The sequence below is a fragment of the Fukomys damarensis genome, unplaced genomic scaffold, assembly GCF_012274545.1.
Source record: "Fukomys damarensis isolate Sample0158 unplaced genomic scaffold, DMR_v1.0_HiC HiC_scaffold_8, whole genome shotgun sequence".
In the NCBI taxonomy this organism is placed as follows: domain Eukaryota; kingdom Metazoa; phylum Chordata; class Mammalia; order Rodentia; family Bathyergidae; genus Fukomys; species Fukomys damarensis.
This window is the reverse complement of record NW_022900920.1, coordinates 6,977,284-6,987,997: the sequence shown is the minus strand read 5'-3', so window position 1 is coordinate 6,987,997 and position 10,714 is coordinate 6,977,284.

Genomic DNA, 10,714 nt, shown 5'->3' with positions numbered 1-10,714 from the left:
AGAATCTGCGTGTGCTGGGCAGGGTCTACGGCAGGAGCGTGCAAGGGTGCGGAAGTGGATGGGTGGGGCCTTGGAGGGTTACGGGGCGGCACCTGAGTGCGAGGGGCGGGGCTTGCGGCCCTTAAATTCTGGCATCCCTATCTGTTGGAGGTCAGCCAATTGGGAGGTCTCCGTTCCCGTCCTGCCGGATCCGCGTGGGAAGTCGCTGAGGACCCTAGGCGTTGGCCTGAGGGCGGGACCCTCCTACCTCCCCTGCAGTTGGGGAGACCGACGTGAGTGCAAGTTTCCTCCTGGGAACTTGGAGGAGGTGCAGGTTAGCCACTCGGGGAAACTGAGGCCGTCGGACCGATCTGGAGGGTGACCCCTCCCTGCCCTTGGACGCCACTGAATGAAAGAATTTGTCACTACTGAAACACCTACTGAATCTAAATATTCATCAGCGATAGCCATCAGTAATGCAAAAGGAGACAGGCACAGCCGTGAGTGTGGCTCATGGTAGAATGCTTGTGTGGAGAGCAAACAGTTATTGCAAAATTCATTATATTATTTACATCCTTTTCCAATGACAGCAAGCACTGAGGCTGTCACTGAAGCTGTCCCTGAGCCTGAGGCCGTGACAGAGGCCATGACTGCACAAGACAGAAGTGGGAAGAGCCCATGCAGGGCCCGTGCAGAGTGGATGTAAGTGTGTGTGTAGGAGTTGCTCCCGGATATGATAAGCCCTTGCAAGACCCTCCTGTGTGAAGTGACATAATACCCTTGACCATCTGTAAATCCTGCCTGATGATAGATAAGCCCGAATCAGTGCCCACAGCCCTAGAATTTATTGTAAAGGAGAGAGCGCAGAAGACCAGCTCGTCGCACTCAGTGAACCAGAGACTTGGTGGCCGCTGGCCACATATGTGATCTTGCCCTAGGTCACAGCCAAGACTCTGCTCCAGGACATCGGAGGGCACCAGCCTGGAGTGCACCCCCGGAGACGTGGGCGCTGGCCGCAGCCGACGCTGACCGCGAATCACCTTACAGGAGAAGAAAGTCGCACTCCGATCTGTGCAGGTACAGGGAGTGGCAACTGAGGGGCAGTGGTTAGGAGAAGTGTGCTGTGTGATTAAAGCATCTAAAAAGCCTACCAGCGTCTGCATATTGTTACCATCCTTGCTCCCTGCTCACGACAGCTTGCCTAGTTGTGAAGGTTCGAATGCCTTGCCACAGACAGAAGAACCCAACACCCTCTGTGGCAAGGGTTATCTTTCTTCCTAATCTCTCTCAAAATAGAACCCAAACCAAATCAAGCCTACCAAATTCATGGAGTGGAGAGGACAGAAATCCTAGTAAGTGGCACTGTGAGGATTAGAGTCAGCAGAGTAAAGAGACTTTGAAACCAAGAAAAATAACTGAGTTTTGTTTTGTTTTTTTCCGGGGAGTGGGGTAATGGGATTGAACTCAGGACCTTGAGCTTTTAAGGCGGCCAGGGGTACCACTGAGTTAAATCCCTGACCCTTTTTCAATAATATGTTGAAAGAAAGAAAGAAAATAAGAGAGAAAGAAAGGGAATTGTTTCCTGATTTGACAAACTAAAAAATGAAAGGAAAAGAACTGGAGAGTTAGGGTGTGGAGCTGCATGCTAGTAGTCTAGTACTTGGGAGGCTGAGACAGGAGGATCCCAAATTCAAGCCCATCCTGGGCAACTTAGCAAGACTGTTTTAAAGTAAAAAATTTAAAAAGGGACTGGGAATGTGAAAGCTCTAGATTCAGTCTTTTTTCTTTCTTTCTTTTTTTTTTTTTTGGTGCTGGGGATCGAACTTGGGACCTTGTGCTTGTGAAGCAGTTGGCAGAACCGCTGAGCTAAATCCCTGGCCTATTATTACCATCTATTACTAGATTCAGTCTTCAACAATGAGAAAAACAAGAATTAGAAAGTTGGTCATAAAGTGGCTATTTTATGATTTAAAAGACATTCATATTTCAGATGTTTTTAGTATGTTTGTATACTAACTGAAATGTTTATGGATAACAATACAATGTCTTGAATTTTCTTCAAAATAGCACAGGTGATAGTCATTGAAGATGTAGATGAAATAAGGGCTGGGAGTTTCTCTCAGGATCCAACACCTGCCTCATAAGCACAAGGAACGGAGTTCAATCCCTGGTACGAAAAAAAAAAAAAGGTGTAGATTTAACAGGTTGTACCATGACTTGATAATTACTGACTGTCCCCCCCCCCTTTTTTTTGGTCAGTAGCGGAATCAAACTCAGGATCTTGCACTTGCCAGGCAGTCACAGCACCATTGAGCTAAATCCCCAGTCCATGACTTGATAATTATTGAAATTGGATGATAAGTACGTGGTGATTCATTTTATTCCATCTTCTTTTGCATATGTTTGATTTTTTTCCACAGGGAGGCAAAAAAGACCAATAGATATTGAAATCTAAGTAAAGAGAGTTGGCATTCTTGTTTTGGGGTGTTTTGTTTTGTTTTGTTTTGTTGGTTTTTTGGGACAGGGTCTCACTATGTAGTTGAGTCTGACCTAGAACTCACTGTGTAGCCCAGACTGGTCTCAAACTCCCAGCGATCCTCCTGCCTCAGCCTCCCAAGTGCTGGACTTACAGGTGTAATCACCTGGTGTGGTGATGTTCATTTGACAGACATTTGGAATGTTGTTTGTTTTTCACTTCCTTTTCTTTCGTGCTTGGGATTGAGCCTCATGTATACTAGGCAAGCATTCTACCATTGAGCTAGCTGCATCACAAGAATTGCCATTTAACAATATCTATTCTACTAATCCACACAATGTATTTGTCTGTTATTTAGGACTCTCTTATTTCTCTCAGCAGTGTTTTTTGTTTGTTGTTTTTTAGTTTTCAGTGCACAGGTCTTATGCTTTTGTCAGACGTATTCCTAAATATTCATCTTCTTGATGTTATAAAAATTGTTGAACTTTAGTATTTTTTTGTTTGCTAGCATGTAGAAATACTGATTTCAATGTATGATTGAACCCTGCTAAGGCCACTGAAATATGAATTTTATAAGCCTTATGAGGTCTCTAGGCAATTATTCAGAAATGGTATTTTTGTTTAGTTGTTTTTCTTTGTTTTTGTTACTGAAGACTGAGTGTGGGTTAAGCACCTGCTCTGTCACTGAACTACACGCCAGCCCTACAGTGCAAAAATGTTTAAATACAAGTGTTTTCATTTTGCAACCAGCTTTTCCCTCCACATTTAGAGCTCTCTACAACTCCTGGCAACTTCCACCCTGGTAGAACCTTGTAGAAGTGAGAGGTCTGAAAGCGTAACCTTCTAAGAATCTCACTGCAAATTCCCTTTCTGTCCAGGTGAAAGACAGCCTTTCCAGGAGAAGCACAGAGGAGCCCAAGGCAGAGCTGGGGAGCCAACAAAAATAGAAATCTGTTGGGCGCTGGCCTGCAAGCTGGCGGAAGTGCTGCCATCTAGAGCTAAGTGGAATCATTTTTAGAGATAAGTTTTCCTTCCTGAAGTTAAGTTTCTAGAATTGTAGTTCTTTGTCCTAGTAAACGCCCGTTAATCACCCATTAAGGTTGCCTTTGTGATTATAGCCCATAATAGTTTGTAGTTAAGCCTACTTCCTCTTTCGTTTGTGGTTTTTTGCTTTAAAAGTCTGATGCTTGCCTACAATAAACGTCACCTTGATCAGACTCTTGTCTTGGCGTCCTTCTTTCTCTCCTTGCCCCATCTCCACCCGATGCTCTTTCAGGTTTGAGACACTGCTGGACAGTGCTCTGCATTGCCGGCTCACGACAGAAATCAGAAATGAGCAAGCATAGATGCTAGAACTCTTCTCCAGTTGATGTACCCTGCACTCATTGTTATTGGACCCAGTCTCACCTGCTGGCTGCTCCTGTTAGAAAGGTAGCACCTGGGAGATGAGCGTTGTACGGGAAGAAATTAGGTTTATTCAAGGTCTGTCACCTTAAGATGGGGGAGAGGCTGCTTTTCTTCATTAAAAGAGAATCATAAACCAGGAGTGGTGGCGCATGCCTGTAATCCCAGCACTCTGGAGGGGAGGCTGAGGCAGGAGGATCGCTGTGAGTTCGAGACCAGCCTGGGCTACATAGTGAGTTCCAGGTCAGTCTTGTTAGGAAATTGTACATGTTACTCTAAACTCCTCCATTTTATATCTGACTTCCGGGTTCTTCCTAACTTAAGTTTCGTTTTTCCAACTTAAATTTCGTTTCCCCCCCTCCCAGTTGAATTCTTCCCAGAAATGACGCCAACATCTGATAAGGAACTTCTGCAGGACCAAGACCTTATAAGGCAATGTGGCCTGCAATAGGTTAAAAAACAGCTAATTCCCCTAAAATTGCAAAACTCCCACCCAAGACCCTATAAATGAGCCAACACTCCTTCCCTTGGCACCCGCCTCCTTTTCTTCGCCTCCCGGCCTTTGTACCTCGCCTGACTCCCTTCAATAAAGACCTCCTGTCGGACCTCTCGGTGCGTGAGTGACCTGATTGGGAGGGGGCGCCCAAAGGGGGCTCGAGACCCCTTTCAAGTCTCACCTACACAGTGAGACCCTGTCTCTAAAGCGGGGGATCATAGGGAATTCATGCATGTAGCAGACTTGTATAGGGACAGCACGGAGGTGCCATGGACAGTGGGCGGGAAGGCCATGTGCTGGTAGGGCCTTCATTGTGAAGGCGCCCCTCTCCTTTTGTCCCTTTTTTAACAAATTTGAAACAAGGCCTCACTTTGTGGTTCAGGTTTGTAAGACTTAAGTCTCACTTTTACTCCTGGAGCATGAACAGCCAAGAGGCTTCCACGATGCTGGGCTCAGAAGCTCAGCGAGGCTCCAGGAGCTAGTCGCGCAGCGAGAGTCACCCAGGAGGGAACACACCAGGCAAGTTGGCAAATAGACCTTTATTATTCTGGCCAGACGGCACTCCCCAAGCCAAGTAGCTCAGAGAGACGGCTAGCTCAGAAACAGAGGCCATTTTATATAGGGCTGAAAGGGGGTTTACACTTAAAACTTACAGGAAGAGGACAAAGGCAAAGAGTCAGTTGATCTGAGCTAGTGGTCCTCACGTACTAATGATCAACAGAGTGATTATCCATTGTTCCATTTACAACCCAGATCATCATAAAGTTCAGAACATTCAGACTACAGGCATGCAAGGAGTGGCGTGACCTGCGTTGGGTCTCTGTGTTCACTACAGTTTCCACCTAGTTTCCCAGCTACTCCAAAACAGCCACCTAACAATTCACAGTTAATCATTAGTTATCCTATAAGGGATGGGGGGAGCGACAGTTTCTAGGTCGTTTGCTGGTCAACATGGAGTCACTCTGGTTCAGTCAGGCTCCTACAGGTTGACCTTGAACTCACTATCTAGCCTAGTCTGGCCTGGAACTCAAACCAATCCTGCCTCAGCCTCCTGAGTGCTGAAATTACAGGTGTGCTACCACACCTGGCTTTTTTTCCCTTTTGTCCAGAACATCACAATAAATCTTGACTTCCTGGGGCTAATTCCTCTTAATTCCTTACACAAATACATGATCTTCCTGCAAGTTAAATCTCACAACAGTGTTGATGCTTTGTCTTAGTTGATGCATGGTACTATTGTAGAAAGGTAAGTTAACTAGATATCTCATTGGCAGTTAGACAGGGCTGGCCCCCAGGAACAACAGGGAAGATAGTAGAGCCAAGGTTGGACAAGGAAGACATTCACCGAAGGCCAGCACTATAAAAGAAGAGAAACTACCACACCCACACGGGATGAATAGCAGTGATGAGTTTTCTAAATAGGTATTGATCACCTGGGTGACCGGGCCAAGATCTTACCCACCCCTTCTAGGAAAGGTCCCTGACTGAAAATCTCTGTATGCTTGCTATGTGACTTGCTTCCATTGGATCGCCATCTAATGTGGGGCTGCATAACTTTGTAATCTTAAATTCCTAGCCTCAACTGTGATTAATGTAAATTAACAGGTGAGCTGTAGTAGTTCTGGGTGAATAGATAAGATTGTTTCACTGCTTGTCTGTGAGAAGGAGTGTTTTGAAAACCTTGGGCCATTCCGTAAGCAGCTGTTAACCATCAACACATGACTGCCAAGTACAGGACTGCGGACCACCAGCATAGACTAGCAGACCATTAACCTTTGCCCCCTGCCTACGTGCTTTGAGTATAGACCCCCAACCTGCCTTCCCCTTATAAAAACAGCCTAAGCCCCTCAGCTGATGCCTCTCTGAGCTCCTTGGCTCTGGGAGTGCCGTCTGGCCAGACTAATAAAGGTCTGTTTCATTTCCAACTTGTCCGGTGTGTTCCTTCCCGGGTGTTTCTCGTGGCTGTTGAGCTCTTTGGAGTGGTAGACTCCAGCTCTCGGAGTGGTAGTAAGGCCCTTGGTCTTACATTTTGAAAGCCCTCAGTGGCTGTTGAGCTCCTTGGGGTGGTAGTAAAGCCTTACGTCTTACACTAATATTACCTATGTGACTATACTTGTACTTTTTTTTCTTTTTTGGTACTGGGGATGGAACTCAGGTCCTTGCCCTTTCACTTTCGAGGGAGGCGCCGGCACCACTGAGCTAAATCCCGGCCCCTCCTTGTTGTAATCTTAGTGGTTGATCGTAGTTTTGTCCAGCTTAAACACATTGAACAGAACTACCGAAGCAACTGTACTTGCAATCTTAGTAGTTGACTATAGTTCTGTCCCACCTTGAACCTGCCATTTTCTGGTCCACCCCTCTTATGTCTCTCTTAGAAACTGTCTTTCTCTCAATAAAATTTTTCTACTCTTAACCTCCGTTATTCCTAGAATTCATTCTTTGATTTTTAAGAACACAAACTCTAGCTTCCAGCAGGTTTGGGAGTTGCACCTGTAGTGGCAAACTGTCAGCCAGAACATACAGACAGGTAGCCCAGGAGAATGGAAGATGCACCCAGAAGTTTTGGAGGCAAAGTGTACAGTTTTCTTCTTAATGCCAGGGGATCAGTCTGGACCTTCTCCACAAAAACACAGACCCCAATTTGGGGTCCAGCAGGGCAGGTTATACCCTCAGGAGAGGGTGGGCTTGAAGGAGTTAAGCGTTTTGCATTGGTTACATACATCACAAGTCATCTGGGCCCAGCAGATTCACTGGTTATCAGATATTGCGGGCAGCAAGCTCAGTGCACAGAGCCAAAACTTTCCCACCAGTAAATAAGGCTTGAACTGCAGAGAAACATGTTCCCAGTTCACATCTTTTTTTGGTTTTGTTTTGTTTTGTTTTGTTTTGTTGTTGTTTTTTGAGACGGGGTCTCACTATGTAGTTCAGACTGCTCTGGAATTCACTGTGTAGCCCAGGCTGGTCTCCAATGCACAGCGATCCTCCTGCCTCAGCCTCCCAAATGCTGGGATTACAGGCATGTGCCACCATGCCGGGTTCTGGTTCACATCTATTACCCCTGTGTCTACTAACAAGTAAAGAGGGGCACTACACATTCTAATATAATCTGGAGGTCATCAGATGTTTCTGGAATTTTGTAAATCCAGGTAAAGATTATCGAGCAGCTAGCTTCTTATTCATTTAGTACAGCTTTTCTTTAGAATTTAGAATTAGAATTCCAAGCAAAGAGGGGAGGGAATTTTTGGTTTTTTTGTTTTTGTTTTTTGTTTTTTGGTACTGGGGATCAAAATCCAGACCTTGTGCTTGTGAAGCAGGTGGTAGAACCACTGAGCCAAACCCTGGCAAAGAGAGGGGAAACAAAGCACAACACACAAAGGGACAGCTGCTGTTACCTTCCCTTCCCTATATTGAAAAATGTGTTGCTTTGAACAGAAATAGTCTTTAAACACTTCTGATCCTTGTATTCCCTGATAGAATTCTGAAGTCTCTCCTTTCATATTTCGAGTAGACATCTAAGGTTTTTCTATCAATGTACAGTGGCAAAGGTTTTTATTTCTGCCATATTATATTTATTTTTTTTTTTTTTTTTGGTACTGGGGATCCAACTCAGGACCTTGGGCTTGCAAGGCAGGCTAATTCCCTGGTCCTTGCCATACTATATTTAAAGCAAACTTTTTAACTACATTTTAAACGTATACAATGGTGTTGTAAGAATCAAAGCAGTTTGATATTTTCATCATCCAGTTAAACAATAATCATCCTTTTATAAGAAATTTCATATTTTTAATTTCTTTTACTCATATTTCAGTATCAATTTTGCTGTGTAAATTTATCATAACATCGTACCTTTTAAGAAAGTTTTTCATTTATCACCCTATTGTTACCCAGTTCTGGGTGCTGGAGTCTCCTTCTGGAGGTGCTGCCCCCCCGCCCCACTGGAGATTGAACTCGGGTCCTTGTGCTTGTGAGGAAGGCAGCGGAACCACTGAGCTAAATCCCCAGCCCTGGAGGTGGTATTGATATATGGTATGTGGTATGTGGGCCTCCAAATAATATCAAGAAAATAAAACTCCCAACTGGCTAGATTTGTGGCATACCTAGTTTTGTTCTCTAAAATTGAAGACAGAATTCTAGGAACAACAGAGATTTAAAAATAGGAAGAATTTACACAGGGAAAGATAGCTTCAGTTTCAAAGAGACAGAGAAAGTCCCAGAAAGTGGGTTGCCCACCAATCCAGCTTCTCAAGGGTGTTTTATTGAAGAAAGCCACAAGGTGAGATGGGTTTAAAGTGAGACAAAACCATAGTCCTTAGATAATATTGATCCAATGGAAAATCACAAGGTAGACATGAGGTGGGACAAAACTATGGTTGACCAGTAAGATTACAACCAGTATCGTCTCTTAGGTACTGGAGATTAAATGGAGATCAAATGGGGAAGCTAGTCACATAGCAAGTATGCATGAAATGAACAAGGATTTTCCGGAAAGGAAGGGGATCAAAAAACAAAAAAAAAAAAACAAGTTTTATCCCATTCCTCCCCTCAAGCCCACTTCATGACTTTCCATTGGACCTAAGGAAAAAAAAATTACCTAAACAGCTGTACTTGTAATCTTATTAGTTGACTGGTTTTGTTCTACCTTGCACCTGTCTCACCGCATGGCTTTGCTCAATAAAACACCATTTAGAATCAGGGTGGGGTGGGGCAACCCACTTTTCATTCCCCCTTCCCTCTTAGACAGGAGCTATCTTTGAATAAATTATTCCTACTCTTAACCTCTGTTGTTCCTAGAATTCATTCTTTAATTTTAGAGAACATGAACTTGGCATTTCAGATATCTAGCAGTTTTGGAGTTATGATTTTTCCCTTACATTATTTGGAGGTCCTATTAACATGCACACCATATAGCTATCTCTGTCAAAATCTGTGTATATATGTTTTTGTTTTTTTGAGACAGGTTCTATGTATTTGAGACTGACCTGGAACTCATTATGTAGCCCAGGCTGGTCTCCAATTCACAACAATCCTCCTGCCTCAGCCTCCCCAGTGCTAGGATTACAGGTGTATGCCACCATGCCCGGTCTGTGCATATACATTTAAATGTAGTAAGAACATTTCCTGGAACCCCAAGTCTCTTTACAAATCCCTTTGAGCCAGACTTGCTGGTACATCCCAATAACCCCAGCTCTTAGGAGGCTGAGACTGAGGCAGCACTCTGCCCTCCTGGTAAATTCAAGGCCCCCTTGGACTACATAGCAAGGCTACTTAAAACAACAGCAACGGGCTGGAGGGTGTAGCTCAGTAGTAGAGTGAAACCAGGCTTGAAGTTTGATCCCAAGCCCAGAAAAATCTTCTTCATATGCCTATTATTCTGGTAATTAGTATTTTACAATTCAGCAAAATAACAAATAGCTATAATTTTGTTAAGTAATTACTTAAAAGGTACAGCATCATTCTAATAAAATAACCTAGCTCCCCCTCACCTTTGTCTTTGTCAGCTTTTGCCACTTGCCTGACAGTTAACTGTATCTAGGTACCTGGCATACCACCCCCTGGCCTCAGAAGAGGAAGCTAACAAACATTAGCTAACACACTAAGGGCTGTAACTAATGCTCTCTGACACCTTCCTCTTCCCTGTGACAGCTGTTTTCTTACCCTAGCAACTGTTCCTAAAGATAATGGTTTTGCTACATCCTGTTTCTGTGAGAACCTGTTTCTCCTCATGGGACCAAGGACACCCAGTTGTGTTAAGTCACAGATTGTCACTGCTTGAGTAACTGCTTTTGTTCTGCTTCTATGGTTTCTGTATAAAAGGAATAACATAACTTCAGCTGGGCGTTCAGACTTGGGAGAGTCTATCTCCTCTGAGCCTGCTAGTGCTATTACAGGGCGAGCAAGTCGGAGCTATAGAAATGTGCTACACTCTGAGCCAAACTGAGTCCTTTATTATTGTCCTAAGCGGCTCGCCCTAGAAAAACTATTGACAAAGGAAAAGCAACTTACGGGGAGGGTTTAGGGAGAAGGGGCATGCAAGTGGAATTTCATAAGGGCAGAACTTTGCTAAATTAGTCCCGGTTGGGGCAGTTTCACACAGTTTAATTGAAATAAAATATCACACAGGTGCAGAGCATCCTGTTTACAAAGTTGTAAAGATCACATAGTTGCAGGGTGCGCTAATAAAAGGTCACAAAGATAACATATAGTTGCAGACTCAAACGGGATGCAGAAATCTGTTATGCATTAACTGAAGGGGCTCCCAAGTTGGGAAGAAGGGGAGGTAACTACCCAGAATCACTCAGCTTTACACAAATGGAGTCAGGTGGTCTATAACAGCGTAAGGTTTTTTTTTTTTTTTTTTT